We start from the raw sequence: 17672 nt of genomic DNA, 5'->3' as shown, positions 1-17672 counted from the left end.
ATGTCCTATTTATCAGAGTTGAAACAATAAAAAATGGTTATTTGTGGAAACACATTACATTGCAGATTTTCAAACTGACCACAGGCATGGCATTATCTTGAGTTACCTGTGACTACGGAAGAAGTCTATCTATAAATAGAAAAACATCTTTTTCTTTCAGGAAATAGTAATTTTGGGAATGAACTCCTCAGAAAATAATTTACTGAGGAGTAGATGAGATCTCCACACTTATATACCAAAGCTTTATATATACTACTCAAGTTGCAGATTACTCCTTCAGAATTGCTGCTCCTTAAATTGAAATCTTCAGATCACTCAGGTGTGGTGAAACAGTGGCACGAGAAGTTACTGGGAGAAACCTGTGAACATTCAGAGGTTGTAAAGCTGTTGGAGGAAAAGAATCTTGTGGGACATAGTTGTCCAGGCAGAGGTGTGACATGCACTTGTGACTGAATTGACGTATCTTTACAAATAACCCACAGTTTCCAGATGTTGAAATACAGTAGCTGATTTTGCAGAGTGAGGAAAGACAAATAATCTGATGGTGGTCCACATATTGCATGTATTTAAAGTGACATAACCAGAGACACCAGTCTGTGCTCTCCCCTGTTATCCAAATCCTTAAGAGGATGTAGGATTTCAGACCACTAATTGCTCTTTTGGACATCTTTGAATTATATGTGTCATGGGGATACTGAGTCCAGGGGACTAGGGTAATCTGAAATAAATCCCCTGAGTAGATTGGAGAGGCCTCAGAAACTATGGGTTCGATCTACTGATCTGCTTTTATTGCACCAAATTGCTCACTAAGAGGCAAACCTTTAATCAGCATTAAATCAACATTAAATTTGCAGTGCTATTATTTGTAGTAGAGTCACTGAAAGAAAACGTGAAGAGTGTGGGAACATTATCTGGGTTTTAATGAATTGGTGCTAAAGTATTACCTCTAAAGTTCTGGAAGTTAGTTAGATTTCCAAATATTTATCACCTGTAAGTTACAGCCAGTTTCCAAGATTTTGCATTTTTCAGGAGCTGACACCAAGCAGAAAGTTTTCCCCAGTTTATTTGGTTTGATGGGTAACTTACTCTATTTTGTAGTGAAAGACTGGACTTTGGCTCTGAGTCTAAATAACTACTTGTGAAGGAGAAAAGGTTGGAAGTAGGTACAAACTTGTATTCTAATTTACCTATAATAAAATAAAGAAGAAGAAATTGTTGATAAAACTATAATTTTCAGTGTTTTGTAAATCAGGATCCTTTGCTTAGCTGTTAGATATAGTTGAGGCCTGATTGTTTTTAACTGAAGTTGTGTTTGTTTAACCAGCTAGAGGTTTGATCTGTGGGGTTTTTTTGTATTGCAGGAATGTCTGTCAGCTCAAGCAAGTGCCAGTTGTGTGAGAACAGCTCAAAACAATTGGTTATATAATGTCCCTGCCTTAAAAATCTGTACATCTAGATAAGCAAGAAAGATTTAAAAAATACAAAAACCAAGCATCTGGATTTTACACCCATTAGACTACAGGCTGTGGTTTTGCTAAGAAAATTACATTCCCATAATAAAAATGTAATTTTGGAAACTTATACATCAGATTATATTTTTTTTCTTCAAGGTTGCTCTCAATGGCATATTAATTTATCTGTAACATGCAGCTCCACTTCTTTCCTCTCAGAAAATACATTGACAAGATGACCCTTTCCTCTCCTGTGGAGTTTGACTGACAGGGTGCTGCCAAGGAGGGAAAATGATTTTCAAAGTCTGACATAAGAAAAAACAGTTCTTGTGCTCTCACTGGACTTTTGTTGCTTCAGGTGTTACAGGAAAAACAAATCAACTCAACTGCTCTGGTTCTTAATAAGAGTATTATTAAGATCCTGAAGCATAGCTGATACTGCTCTTCCAAACAGACTGAGGAACTCCATTCATTTATTGATGCACTCTCTGTGAAGGGATTATGTTTCACTTTGTTTGAAGGACCTGAGAGCCCTTATTATTTTTGTTTTCAGAAACACTGTGGTGCACATGAAAGAGACACAGAGAGAAAAAAACCTTTTTTTTTGATGGGGGGAGAATGGCTGGCAGTTGATTGCCTTTTTTTTTTTCTTCTTTTTCCATTTGAAAAAGCTTCTTGGATGATTGATTTCTGATTTAGATTACCACATCCTCCCTGTTGTTCCCTGTTCTGTTTGCTGAAATTTTCTAGCTGCCTTGTTCGACTGACATTCAGGATATTGATAAGGTTAAAGATAATGACTGAGTTGCTTTAGAAGCCAGGTAGAACTCCAAGTCCAGATTATTTTGATAAAGTCTTTCCTCCCTGCTATCCATTAAAGACAAAGATTTACTTAGGACTGTAAAAAACAAAACCTCACAAAAACAAGAAAAAGAAAACCTTTTTCTTTTATATTCTCTTTCCCTGTAGCTGTCATAACTCCTTGTGCAACAATCATAGAATCATAGAATGGTTTGGGTTGGAAAGGACATAAAAGATAATTTAGTTCCACTCCCCCTGCCATGGGCAGGGACACCTTCCACTAGCCCAGCTTGCTCCAAGCCCCGTCCAACCTGGCCTGGAACACTGCCAGGGAGGGGGCAGCCACAGCTTCTCTGGGAAACCTGTGCCAGTGCCTCACCACCCTCACAGTGAAGAATTGCTTTCTTTTATCTAATCTGAATCTACTCTCTTTCAGTTGTTTAAAAGTGTTATCCCTTGTCCTATCAATACACTCCCTGAATAAAAAAATCCCTCTCCAGCTTTCCTGTAGGTCCCCTTTAGGTATTGGAAGGCTGCTATAAGGTGTCCCCAACGCCTTCTCTCCAGGCTGAACAACCCCAATTCTCTCTGTGTGTCCTCATAAGAGAGGTGCTCCAGTTCCCTGATCATCTTTGTGGCCCTTCTCTGTACCTGCTCAAGAAAGTCTACATCCTTATATTGGGGACCCCAGACGTGGACAGAGGACTCTACGTGGGGTGTCACGAGAGCAGAGTAGGGGGGGAGAATCATGTTCCTTGGTCTGCTAGCTACACCTAGGCAGGCCAGGATATGGTTGGCTTTCTGGGCTGCAAGTGTACACTGCCTGCTCATAGTGAGTTTTCCATCCACTAATACCCCCAAATCCTTCTCCTCAGGGCTGTTCTCAATCCATTCTCTCCCCAGCCTGTATTTGTGCTTGGAATTGCCTGGATCCATGTTCAGGACCTTGCACTTGGCCTTGTTGAACTTCATGAAGTTTGCATGGGCCCACCTCCCAAGCCTGTCCAGGTCCCTCTGGATGGCAACCCTTCTCTCACCTTGTCAAACACAAGACACAGCTTGTGTCAACAGCAAACTTGCTGAGGATGCATTCAATCCCACTGTCGGTGTAGCTGACAAAGATGTTAAACATCCCTGGCCTCAGTACCAATCCCTGAGGAACACCACTTGTCACTGGTCTCCACTTAGACATTGAGCTGTTGATTGCAACTCTTTGAGTGCAACCATCCAGCCAATTCCCTGTCTACAGAGTGGTCCATCCATCAAATCCATGTCTCTCTCCAGTTTAGAGACAAGGATGATGTGTCAAAAGCTTTGCACAAATCCAAGTAGATGATGTCAGTTGCTCTTCCCTTATCCACCAACACTGTAACCCCATTGTAGAAGACCACCAAATTTATTTGGCATGATTTAACCTTAGTGAAGCCGTATTGGCCGTTACCAATCACCTGCTTATTTTCCATGTGCCCTAGTGTGTTTTCCAGAAGAATCTGCTCCATGATCTTGCCAGGCACAGCGATGAGACTGACTGGCCTGTAGTTCTCTGGTTTTTCTTTATTTCCCCTTTTAAAAATGGAGGTTACATTTTCCCTTTTCCAGTTAGCAGGAACTTCACTGGACTGCCATGACTTCTAAAATATGATGCATAGCCACTTCATCCACCCGTTCCCTCAGGACCCACGGATGCATCTCACGGACTTGTGCACCTTCAGGTCCCTTAGATGGTCTTGAACTTGATCTTCTCCTCCAGTGGGTTGTTCTTCTTTCTCCCAGTCCCTGACTTTACCTTCGGTGTCTTGGGCAGTGTGGCTGGAGCCCTTGTTGGTGAAGACTGAGGCAAAAAAGTCATTGAGTACCTCAGCCTTCTCCATACTCTGGGTGACCAGGTCTCCCTTTTTGTTCTGTAGAGGGCCTACATTTTCTCTAGTCTTCCTTTTATCACTGACATACCTATAGAAGTTTTTCTTGTTGCATTTGGTGCCCTTGGTCAGATTTAGTTCTATTAACCAGGGCTTTGGACATCCTAACTTATCTGTGGCTGCTTGGACAGTTTCTCTGTATTCCTCTCAGATATCTGTCCTTGCTTCCACCCTCTGTAGTCTTCCTTTTTATGTCTGACCTTGTCCAGGAGCTCCTTGTTCATCCATGCAGGCCTTCTAGTGGTCTTACCTAGCTTCCTCTTTGTCAGGATGCATTGCTCCTGAGCTTGGAGGAGGTGATCCTTGAATATCAGCCAGGTTTCTTGGGCCCCTCTTGCCTCCAGTAGTTTATCCCATGGTATCCTGCCAAACAGATCCCTGAAGAGGTCAAAGTCTTCTTTCCTGAAGTCCAGTGCAGTGAGCTTGCTGCACACCCTCCTCACTGCCTTAAAGACCTTGAACTAAACCATTTTGTGGTCACTGCAGCCAAGTCTGTCCTTGAGCTTCACACTCCCCACCAGCCCCTCCTTGTTGGTGAGAACAAGGTCCAGCATAGCACCTCTTCTCATTGGCTCCTCTATCACTTGGAGAAGGAAGTTATCATCAACGCATTCCAGGAAATTCATAGATTGCTTATGCACGATACTCATCATAGAAAGCAAATGTAGTTCTTGGTGAGAAGACCATGTGTTTTTATAAGGCATCCTGTGCATGGGGTGGAAAACCCACAAGGCAGCCATCATATTTGCCTCTGCAAACAAATATTCAGCCTCCTGGGAGGCAGCAAGTATGGACAGCACTATACCCAGGTCACACAGATCTTCAGAGGCTGGTCAGGTACATGACCTTCTCGGCATCCAAATACCATGTGAAAACCATGAGGAAAGGGTGAGGAAAGGCTCACAGGAGGTTTATTGGATCTGAGAGACCACAGTAATTCTCCAGATTGGGTCCACTGTGTTTTTAGCAAGCCTGGTTGAGTTACTAAGCCTGAAAAATTGTCTTTTCCATATATCTGTATGCCTGTACCTTGTTTTTCACCCCATTTTAAAGCAACCAAATAGAATATTTATGACCTAATCCTTTACTCTGCACTTAAGACTTGAAAAAAACAAATTAGGGGCTCCATTTATTTGGGACTGTCAGAAAACCATTATAAGGAGAATGTTTTTCATGCTAGTACTGCTGAAGTGCTGAAGTACAGTAGCTTGACTCACCTTTCTTATACCTAGTTTAAATTGTAATTGCTCTTGTGCTATCACTTATCCTGCCTTCTTTCTCAGCATGAGTCAGCTCTGGACAAACTGTTAATGACAGCTGAACAGGATTTAATGTAACTGGAGAACGACATGTGTAACACAAGAAATTATAACCTTTGCACTGTTCCACCTTTGTGTCTGGCATAAAGGGGGATTTACATTTTTTCTGCATGCCAGCAAAAGCTACAGGCTGCTGACAACTGCGAAAGGCCAGGATGCTTCTGCATCTCGGTCATATGTCCCCTTCAAATGCACCCACTATCTACATCCAACTGTGGATACCTCTGTGGATATTTCCATGATTACTTTGTTTACAGTGTAATTTACTCCTGCATGCAAAGCAACTGGAAGCATGTTACAGATTTGCAAGTAAAGGAGATCCTTATACTTTGATGGGTAAAGAAGAAATTAATTTTATCCGTTATACTAGATCCCCTGAAAAAGTGAGGTGTGGTGCAAAACTCTGCCACATACCTCTAGTGACAAATAAAACCAGAAAAGAATATATTTTCTTTCCCAAGAAGATTGCAATAATTTAATATAAATTTTAAGACTTCACTGAAAAATATAAACACCTTTGGTTTTTGTGTTCACCACTTTATTAATAGTGCAAAATGTAAGCCATTAAGATATTACACAGCTAACTAATATACTGGTCCTGTTTATTCATTTATTTACTGTACCTTTATATGAACATAGTTTTACAGGTTTTGGTAGCTTTCTTCTAGATTTACAGTGTGTAATCCAATATAAGGTCATGACTTTTACTGTAAAGAGTGTATTTGCATTTAAAGGAAGTCTTTACAGACAGCTATTAAGCTAAAGGTTATAGAGAAAAAAATACAGTGACTGTTGCTTAAGCTATAATAGGACCACAGCAAAGTGGAAGAGGAAAGATATTTTTAGGCTCCAAACTGCTGGCTTTCTTCCTGTGTCATGATTCTTACTGCTCAGACCTGAAGTTTTAGACTCCCAAAGGGTTTTGATTTTTTTTGCTCTCATTTTTAAAGTTTTGTGAAAGATAAGGTTAACTTATTCCTGCATTTTGATAGCAATGTAGAGAAAAACAATAAGATATGGGAACATTATAACTTAGCTGAGATTTCAGAGGATTCTTATAAACATAAAAAGGGATAATTTGCTTTCTGCTTTTTACTTGGTGCAACTATAAATCCAAATGTGTGATGCCACCCCCAGTTTGGAAAGAGTGGAGGTAGTTTTGGTGTCTTTAAAAGACAATCATAATAATAATACAAAATAAATAACAGAGATAAAGTTTCTGCATTTCAGTTCAGGTTCTGCAGCACTGAATTTCCCTAGTAATATGTTGAAAGTTTCCAAATTCTTATTGACTTCTAATGGAATCTAAGGAGTTTAAGAATGTTCTGCTCTTTGTATCTTTGAAGATCATTGTAGAGTGATACTGATTCAGAAGTGCTAGCATTCCACTCCAGTTCTTTATTCTTGATGGCAGCAAAAGTGTTGGGGAGATCTGGGGAAAATTACGGGGGAAAAAAAGGTTTAAAAATAATATATGGACTAGGACATGTCTTTTATGTGAACAGTATAATGAAAAATATCATCTTTCTCAGCTAGATGTATTGATCAATCTCTTTTTCAAAGCTCTGAAAACCATCTTAGATCCTCTCATATCAGCAGTATGAGGCTAATATACACCAGCTGAGAATCGCTCCTGAAATACAAAAAACCCCCCCCAAAACTACAAAATTAAGTTTTCCACAGAAAAATGGTTAATAGACTGTTGTTTAAAGATAAAACCTTTTGTTTGAATCATATTCTGACTTTTGATACATAATATACTGTGCAAATTAACTTCCATATTGATAAGCACTTAAAAGAAGATTCTCATTACTTGAACAAGAATGAATCCTTTTTTGATCTCTCTTTCTTTTTCAAGACCAATTGTGTTCAGACTTTATTCTTCAGACATAACTGATTTTGTTGGTATTCCATACATCAGAATTTAATATAATTAAAGAAAAACAATTTAATTTTGGACTCTTTCATTATGAACATTTAGCCATCTAAAGGTTCCAGCTGATGCAGTTATCCATGGTTTTGTGTTCACCCAGTACTGATCATTTGTTGCATTATGCTTAACTTCCATGGATTTGGTTTTGATTTTTTTTTTCATTAAACCTTACCGGAAAGAAAAAAATTACTATGAACACACAAAATAAAAAGGGGAAAACATGTATAAATTGCGACCATGTTATAATAAACATCTCAACTTTCCCATTGAAAAAAGTGGTCATAGTTTCTCATATAGTCTGAGAGGATATTTTGAATAAACAAATAAATAGTTAATAGCTAGATTGCAGGGACTGTTGGAGATGACACTGCAAGGAATTATTCTGCCTTAGCAACAAATAGATCTAGATCTTGAATGTGCTGGTGACTTCAGTTCATGAAAGGATATACAGCATGTTGCCTTCAAGGGTTACAAATTGCTTTCATGGCTGTCATCTATTTTCTTTACAAATAGTGTTAGACCAGTTGATTAAAGTCCTAGTGCAATCATTTCTTCATATAGAGAATTCTATTTATTAGTAAGATGTTGCTTGATGAGCATGTGTAATCAGTTTTGATGTGTTTCGCCTCAGATCCAAATGGTTAGATATATTGTGCCCACTGACTGGAGAGCCACTGAATACCTTAAAGAACAGAATAATCCAAAAGACAACTTTTGTAATGAAAACACTATTGTTATCCACAAAATATTCTATAACTAGAATTATTATTTGTAGCATTTCCGTTTTAAAAAATTCCACTATTTTCTGTAAAAACCCTGCAATAAGGCACAATTTTAGATAAGAATATTATTTGTCTTAGATGAGCACTTTTGAGTCTCCTGCAGAGAGTTTGTCCTCTTAGGAAGAAAGTATTGTAACTTTTCACATTAGAAAAAAACCACAAACACAAACACATCAGCTCTCACAATTCTTGTTAAAGACCAGGCTGTATTTTAGCAGCAAAGTCAGTGGCTAGTGCTGGTGCAGTGGTGGAGCAGAAAGGTGAGAACACAGAGGAGATTCCTCTTCTAATATGTCAAGGCAGGGCTGTAAAAGGAAAACAGTCCTCTTCCTTTCATGTAGCAAGCACTTTATAAATCAGTGAAAGGGGGCTGTGGCCATTGTATTTTCACCGTCTTTGCTGCAATGCTTTTTCATAGATGCACTTTGGAAAACCAGTCTTTAGGCTTCCTAAATTAGATGAAAGCAGGTAGTCTGACCCCGTGCACAGAGAATGTGATAGCACATCATAAACCAACAGCCAAGTATTGGACAAGATTTAGAAAAAGTCCCCTTGCGTTTTGCATTCACAGCCAGTAAAGTGCACTGTCAGAAACAAAGTGTCGGGTTAGATGGACCACTGGTTTGATCCAGAAACTTCCAAATAGCTTGCCATAGGACTCTGACACAGTAACTTTGTAACATCTGCTTAGTGAATTCACCTGTTGATGGCATGGTATAAAACCTGCATGTCCTTGCAAATTACTTCAACTATAAAGATTTTCAATAAGATTTATAACTAGCATGAGTCATAAAAAAGTTACAAACTGTGTGTCTAAAAATTATTTTCTGAATATATACCTTATGGTAACCGTTGTACAGACATTTGATGAGTATTTCTGTAGGCATGGCAGAACTTGCAAGCGCCAGGAAAAATCCTAAGAGGCAGAACTTGGGACAATTTGGATGTAGTTGGTCAGTAACTCAGACAGAAACAGGTCATCTGGGACCTATTGCTGTGGGGATTTTATTGCTAAAAAAGAATTTTAAAGAATTGGACTAAAATCATGTGTGGTAAAATAGGAAAATTCTTAGAGCTTTACAAAATCTGAGAAATTCCCCACAAAATTATAAAAAAATTACCTTACCTCAAAAAATCGTTCATTCCTAACCACTTTATGTCTATGCTCTTCACTCCAGGCTTTCAAGGAGATTAGATGGTGAAACTAAAGATGTAAAAGTTACAATTCCTATGTTTAAGGGACATTTTTAACTCACAGTGCTCATTACATATCTACATTTTTTTTCCTGGTATATCTGCCCAGAGAAGAAGCAGTAATCTGCCTGCTTTGTGACAACTGCACTCCAAACACTGCAATGGACCCTTTGATTACCAATTGTGTGCTCAGGAAAAGAAGAGTTCCTATGTGATAGATCTGAATGAACAGCCTACCCCTCTTTGATGGGAGATGGTAAGTGCTGTAGTGTGCCTTTGCGGGCCAACGCAGACAGGGATAACACAAGCAACTTCTTAGCCACCCACCCAGCCAACTTAAATGTCCTCTGGCAGAAACTATATGATGAAAGAATTTCTGTAGAATAAAACTGTCAGTAGATGAATTCAATTCCTTTAAAGGAGCATTTAAAAGAAATCCACTTTTGGCCAAATGTTAAAAAAAAAAAAAAAAAAATTGACTTCTTTCTTGAAGGGTTTGTCTATTCATCTGATTGTCTCTTCTAAGTGAGCTGTAATTAGAGCTAGTCCTCTTCTAACCCTTGTGCTAATGAGGCTTTGCTCACTTCTATTAGTGACAGTACATTGTATTTTAATAAGGATCCCCTGGCCTGGCACGACAGGACCTGCAGATAAGGAGAAGGAGAGCAAAAGGAAATGTAAAGAAGTGGGATCAGCAGGGGGTCCCCTTCTTGGTACTGGGCTCCACAGGAAGGCGCTGGCTAACTTTGTCTTAGAACTGTCATTTATATTAACTTCTAACCCATCACCTTCTCTGGTAGGCTAGCTTTACTCAATGAAGCGGGATAGATCCTTGGCTTGGCCCCTCTATCCCCTGTTTCAGCAAACTGAATACAACACAAAAAGTTCACAGGGGAAGCATTTGGGGAGATGGTGTTAAGGACAGGGTCAAAAAGAGCTTTTAACTCATCTTAACATTACTGTCCTTTTCCATTTCAACTCTTATCTGCCCATCAAGGTTTTCAGTTTGCTCACTCATCCATTGCTAAAAAACCCCCAAAGTGCAAAAAGCCTCCAAATAGAAATTATATATGTTTTGAGATATGCAGCACTTTGGTCTATACCTGCACACTTGCTTGTATGTTTTTTCTCTGTATGGCTTTTTTCCTGCTCATCGATTCCTTGTTGGATCATAATTCGTTAGCTGATTCCTTCGAGTATACTGATGCAAATTGGGGTAATTTCTTTGCCATTCAGTAAAGTTAGCAGGGAAAAGAGAATCAAGCCTTTTGTATCTTTTGTGTAACAGTCTTACATCTCAACCAGAAAAACCCTTTCTAACAAAGTCTTTTTAGAGATACTGGAGGTTGTTAGAATGTGACAGATAAACAGCTCCCTGTATGGCAGAAGGTAGAAAAGCATTATTCTTTTTTGTTTAGTTCCTATCAATGACTTCCCAGAAGCCCTAAGCAAAATATATTTCTTACTGTTAGTACTTTCAGAGCTTACCTTGGGATCTTTCAGACCTCCAGGGACATGATTCTACTCTGCCTCAAATTCCAGAGGATTTTTTACATGTCAGGGAAGTGAATGCAATACTTTACCATTTCACTCAGTTTGCCACCCACCTCTCCTTTTATGCATATCTGTAAATGCCTTTAACCAAAATGGAAAGCATGGAGGAATCAAGCCAAAGGCTCTCCGTGAAATACTGAGACATTTATCAGATGTTATTTACCCCTTTAAATAACGGTATTCTCAGTCAGCCTCCTTTCTGGTGGGTCATACATTACTGACCACCTTCCTGAAGGAGATACTATTTGGTGACGCAGGAGTTGAACAGACAACATAGCACATATTCAGCCCATTACTGATATTGTAGACAATTAGGATTTATAGAGATACGAGATATGAGTTTGTTTATGTTAGCTCAGACTCAAGTTCATACTCAGATCATTCATTAGTTAAAAGAAAGATGGTATTAAGTTCTGTCCCTACTTTGTGTGGACATGACAGGGAGCAGGCTGGCTCCAGGTAGCTTGATCACAGGCCTTCAGGGTATTCTAGTAAGCTTTGTGAGTTCATCTACTAACCGGCTTTATCTGTACTGGCATTGGTTATGTCACCACAGAAACCTATGCTCACTTTAGAAATTCTCATTTCGCACGGCTGGAACAAAGCTTCCTGAGTCAACAAATAACTGGATGGTCTTTCTAATTTAGAAATCACCTGGCTGACAGTATCAAAGGCTGCTGAAAGACATATTCCTTAAGATCAGCAAGTGTTTTTTCAATCCTAGATGCTTTTCTTTCCCCAGGTGACTCGCAGGCAGTTCATGGTCCCCATCATCACCCAGTCCAGCCTTCTGCTGCCGACCCAGCATGAGTTTTCCAAGAGAAGCAGAAGTTTCAGGGTTGATATCTGTGTGAGGCATGAGCAAAGGTAGACACTCTTAAGCTAGAAGATCTCCAGAGACACAAAATGTGTCTTTTACTGAAAATCAGAACATATTCAATGCATGTACGTGTTCTGGGTCTTTTGCTGTTTTCCTGTTGTCTGTAGGCAGGTCTTATTTTCCTTTTCCTTGGCTGTGCTAGTGACCTGCTGTGTCAACTACCTCAAACTGGCAGTGTGTGTTCTCTGACTAGAAGGTAGGCATGGTGCTGGATCTTAATTCCCTTAAGGGAAGTGATATCATGTAAAATAGACCTGATACTTGTTCATACAGTTCTCCTGTCCCTTCTGTCACATCTCTAGTTTTCTTTCACATCATTCTTCATCTCCATTCTATTAGACATCACTAACTCTATTCTGGAAGACAACCCACCACACCTCTGACTGTACCATGGCCATTCTTCCTATTCTCATCCAGGTTCCCTTAGGAATACTGTTTGCAAGCAATACTGGTTAGATGGAAATGTCAGTTTGGAGAGGAAGAGGGTAAAAAAGAGAGAAAACGAGATAACAGATGATACAACAAACTGTATTTTACCCATGGTTGTTACAGAAAATCTCTTTTATATCTCTTACATGTGAATAAAACAACAGTATTTCTTGTGGTTTGGTTTTGTTGTTGTTTATTTATCTTTCAGTTCACTAAACTACTGTATCTAGGCCAATAACACAGGAGTCAGAAGTAATCAGAAGTGCTAAAATATTATGCTTATGCTTTAGCAGTGAGTTCACAATAATGATGCAGTCTTCAGTACTGTGGACTCTGAATGCCACAAAGATTTTGACATCCTTACCCCCAGAGATTTTTCCTTACTGTTCTCTTTTTCTTACAGTTGAGGAACAGACAAATATTTCCAAAATTATTTAGATGTTGGTCCAGTGGCAGACAAAGTTTAACCTCATTTAATTTCTTAGTGGAATTATCAGACATCACTTACCTGGCTGAGTTGGTCACATAGTTGTCTATCAAGTAAATGGGGGTAAGCAAGCACCTAAGAAGAGGTCAGAATTAACTGAGCACAGAGCTAAATGGAGGACATAATTAACACAATGAAGCAATTATTCTGACCACTTACTGATTTGCAAAGTAATTTTGTACACACTTTTTCTTCAGTCACATGCAAGACTAAAAATCAGCTGCAATTGCAAATGCAATGACACCTTGCCTTTTGGTGGAAAGTTGAGTAGATAAATGAGTTAAAAAACAAGGAAAGAATTAAACATTTTTAATGGTTTTAGCAACTGATCTTCCCTATAGGCTAGGAATAAGTTCCTACCCCTGCCCTCTCCCCCACTTCGCTGCTCCCTTTCTACTAGGCTCTTGAACTTACTGCTGGATACCCAAGAGATACCAGCCATTTGTTTCTTTGCTATCTGCCTTAGACCATATCTTTTTGCTCTGGTGAGTTATTTAAAATTCTTGATACAGTTCGGTTTACTGCCTTTGTGTTTAGAGATTACATCTATGTTAATACCCTCCTCTCCTCCTTTACTGATGGGTTGAAAGCAGAGTTCGAGTAATTTATTCAGATGCTGTAGAGAAAGAAAATTTCATTAACTATGAGAAACAGCACAGTCATAGTCAGGCTATAGTCCTCACCCTTTATTGCCTGTCTTTGTCCCAAAGAGGAGGAATCATGAGCTGAGGAGATGAAGACTGCCTGCAGCATTGGTATAGAAGTGTCACAAGCAGAGCTCTTTCACTTCCTCTTGCTGTGTTAGGGATGCTCCTGCCAGTGAGTGTGACATGCTTAATTCCATGAAGAGTGGTGTAAACTGTGTCTCCCTGTTAAGAAAAAATGGTTTCTGATTTTTAACAAGAGAAAATACCCCAACCACTTATGTGGAAGAGAGACCAAACCTGATGTTTCTTTCTTTACTTTTCAGTACATACCTGAATGATGGTCTTGTCCTAAATATTTTACAATATTTTCCTCAAATTTTCAGTTCCTTAAAAAGTTGGTTTTGTGTTGTAGAAGAGAAGATCATGCCTTGCAATTACCCAATATACTTTGACACTTGTGTATTCAAAAGAGATGCCAAAAGGTAGAAGTGTTTATATATGTGACAGCTACTGCTCAAATTGGGAAGAATGTGTTACTCAAATATGTATATTTAGTTCAAGAATAATCAACCATTTGCTCTTTTGAAGTCCTTTACACTTTTCAAGCTTTCTTACAAAATCAGAGATTTCAGTCTCTGGAACTCATGTTTTATAAGTCAATGAAATCTCAGTTCTTTATTTTTGTTAGTTATGTTCAGGATAAATAGTATTTTTGGAAACTAATATCCTAATTAATGTTTGATTACAAAAGCACAAAAATTTTGCTACACACAAAAGTCTATTAACTTTTAGATTTATATCTCTTTAAGACTTTTCCTCAATTAAAGTGTCACAGATGCAGTTTTGTATTTCCATCTGTGTAGCATTATATTAAAAAGTTACAACATATTAAAATTTTAATTATTAACGTGATAAAAAATACTGTGTGACTATATTTCTTAGTTTGTTCTTAATCATTGAGGACATATGTTAATTCTTAGGATTTTTCATATACAAGTGAGTCGAAAGTACTATATAAGAGTCTAATGACAAGATTGTGGGGAAATTTTGATAATATATTTTTTTAGCCTTTGACTTTTATTTTAGAATTTGTCTCATCAGTAGCTAATATATGCTGTAATCTAATGTATTTGCTTACCACATTTTCATTTTGGAGAATCATTAAAATCTGAATCTGCTAAATGCATAATTATCAGGTTATGAACTTTTATCATTTTACTTTGTCTTAAGGTGTTGAAATAAACAGGATGATTGCTGTTTAGTGAAAAATTTGACAAATAAACTGCAAAGTCTTTATCATCAAAGACTTTTTGCCCTCAGGTCAAAGTTGTGTGCTTTCTTAAGTATGTTTTTGGTAACACTTGTTCTTTTTCAGAAGGAAGAAAGACAGTAACAATGAAGATGTTTGAAAAATCATTTATCGGACTACAAGTCCCCTGGTGTGCTGAACAAGGAAGAAATCATGGGAGTAAATTCTGCCCCAATGGATTCCAGAACCACAATCTTCTTTGTAAACAGAGCCTTTCATTTAGTACAACTGGATCATAAAGTGACAAGTTTTCACCTAGAATTTAGCCTAAAGCCTCTTCTGGTCAGATTAACTCTGTTGTATTCAGCTACAGACCTGGATTAACCCCTAAGAAACTCTGTATTGTTTCTCTTCGTTGCATATATCCCCATGTCTCCTATTATCTCCTTTTTACATCAGACAAAGTGATACAAAGTTTAATCCATGATAAGCTTTTTTTTAGATTTAGGTATCTGTTAAGACTTCTTTGACAGTTGTTTCCCCTTTTAATGCAAACAGCCCGTCCAAATAGAAAATCTGGTCAATAGAATTTGCTAACTTGAAACACAGAGGAGATAGTTAGCACGAGAAGTGTCCTTTTCGGGAGGACAAAGATGCCAGTGCTAAATCCATTGTCTCTTGTTGTTCTCACTGTGGTGTGCAGATTAAAAACACATCTGTAAAAGGCATAGTTCTTGTGTTAGACCTACTAGTAGATTGTGTTTTTCAGTGAAAGCATGACTGTTGTAAAGTTTTCTCAATGTGAAAGTATCTCTCATTATTTTTTAAAAGCTTTTTAAAAGCTCCTTTTAAAAACCGTTATGTCTCTGATACAACTGACGAGGAGCCCTGATGAAAGCAGTTATAAAAGTGAATGCTACAATAAGGAAGGGAATGTACCTACCTACCTACCTACTTACTAGGAAAAACAGATGTAGAAATAATGTAACACAGGTCGCATTTTTGATTTGGATAATACAGCTCTGTTTGGTCAGTGATGATTTACATAAAAAAGAACTTGCTCCAATATTGCTATTACTATATGACAATATAATGTGGCATATTAACAAAATCAGCACCTTTTCAACAATTAGCCAAGATCCAAGGAAGCTTCACTGGCCTCATCACATGAGTTTTGCTGAGCTCTCCAAAGCAGTGTTCTCCATGGGGTAGGGTTAGGGCTAAACAGAGATAATCCTGTCAGGGCTTTTCAGATGTTTTCAGAAACTCAAACCAGGGCACAGTACAGCAGATTATCCCCTGGCCTTTCACCTCTAAGGCGAGCAGACATGGTACTGAGAGATGAGACATAGCTTTTAAAAGGCATGTATTAGAAGTTTCTAAACTGACTGGTATTAGCTCTATTCCTGCAAATGTTTCCTGAAACCTTTGGATGGCACTGTTATACACTTGGCACAGATGAGCTGTATTTCCACTTGGTGATCCTCTCCATAACTCTGTAGTATCACATGTAAGAGAGGTTTATTTCTGCTGGCAATTTCAAAATGGCTTTTGTTTCACACTGTTTTTTCTTTTATATTAAAAAGTTTTCACATTTTCATTTAAATAAAGGAAAAATTGGAAACTTATTGTCACTTTCAGATGGCTTTTAGAAATGAAAATAAAATGTTTGGGAGCACAGAGAGGTTGTCATTTCAAATTTTTGTAAACTCTGGTTTTGATCAAAAGTATTTTGTCCAATTTTTTTTTTTAACTATCGGTAGTTCTTAGCTGAGGATCTTAATATACTCACAAAATAATATCTCTAGAGATTTAGCACAGGAAGATTCTTCTGAAGCCCAAAACTCAAGATTGCAATGTCTCCTGTTCTTGTAATTTCAAGTTCTATATATTGTCATTGGGTCTTTTCTACTATTGCAAAATCACTTACAAATCTCTGGAACTCAATAAGTAGATCATGTAGATGTGTGAACACAGAACTTGCATAGAGAGGGCATGGTAAAAGGGGAACAAGATGGATATGTTCTATCAGACTTGTGTCTTGATTACCAAACTTGTGTCTTTTGTACCAGACTTCTGTCTTGATTAGTCCTCTGGTGTAGTGCACTCTCTCAACCAGTTCTGTTCAGGTACATCAGAAGATCTTGGGGTCTTCAATAGGAGTTTAAATACGGAGAAATCTAACTGTGAAGTATATTTCTGCCTCAGCTCTGTTAAGATCTTTCCTGAATAGCAAGGAAGGTAGACTGGACACATCCAGAAAACAGGATAGTGACAAGATAAGGATATTATCACTGACAGAGCAGTGGAGAAGAAAAAGATGAAGGTGGATCTGTAGGGAGACGTAAAATTGTGCAAGCTTTTGACAGTGCATTGTAACAGTGTTACTCTGGTGTAGCGGGAAGAAGAAAACCATGTCACACTTCCAAGGCGATGGGTGTGCTGCTCACCTGATAAACGGATCTCAGTTTGCATGGACTGAGTTGAGAAATGTCTACCTTAGGGAGAACACGGTGCTGCAGACATGAAGGTGTGACATGATGATGGCTTCAACAGCAAATGGCAGAGTAGAAGAAAGCATTATAGGGATGTTGAGAAAAAGGACGGGTAGCTGGATTTGGATTTCACATGTAATCCTTTCAGGTGTGACATTCTCATAACAAAATGTGTGAAAACCTTCTCTTTCCTTGAAAGAAATATTTTGTTTGGCAACCAGCTTTCCTGTGTCTTTCATGTTAGCTACAAAGGAATTAAATAACCATGCAAAGTTATGAAGTTGCCTTAGAGGAGTGTCTCTGAACAGCAGCTTGTACCTCCACGCTGAAATTAAAGCACTGCTATACTTCACTTTTTTTCAAGGGTTGCGCTAATCAGCTTGATAATAAGGTTTTCCTGAACTGTGTTGATGACAATATCAGTGCAGATGTCAAAAGTTAATATGTTAAAAATTAATACAAATAAAGAAATGAAAAAAAAAAACCAAACATCAAAGGCTTCTAGACCCAACTTCATATAAACTCTGTCTCA

Source organism: Athene noctua, chromosome 1 (genome assembly GCF_965140245.1).
Source record: "Athene noctua chromosome 1, bAthNoc1.hap1.1, whole genome shotgun sequence".
NCBI lineage: Eukaryota > Metazoa > Chordata > Aves > Strigiformes > Strigidae > Athene > Athene noctua.
Note: the sequence above shows the minus strand (reverse complement) of the source record.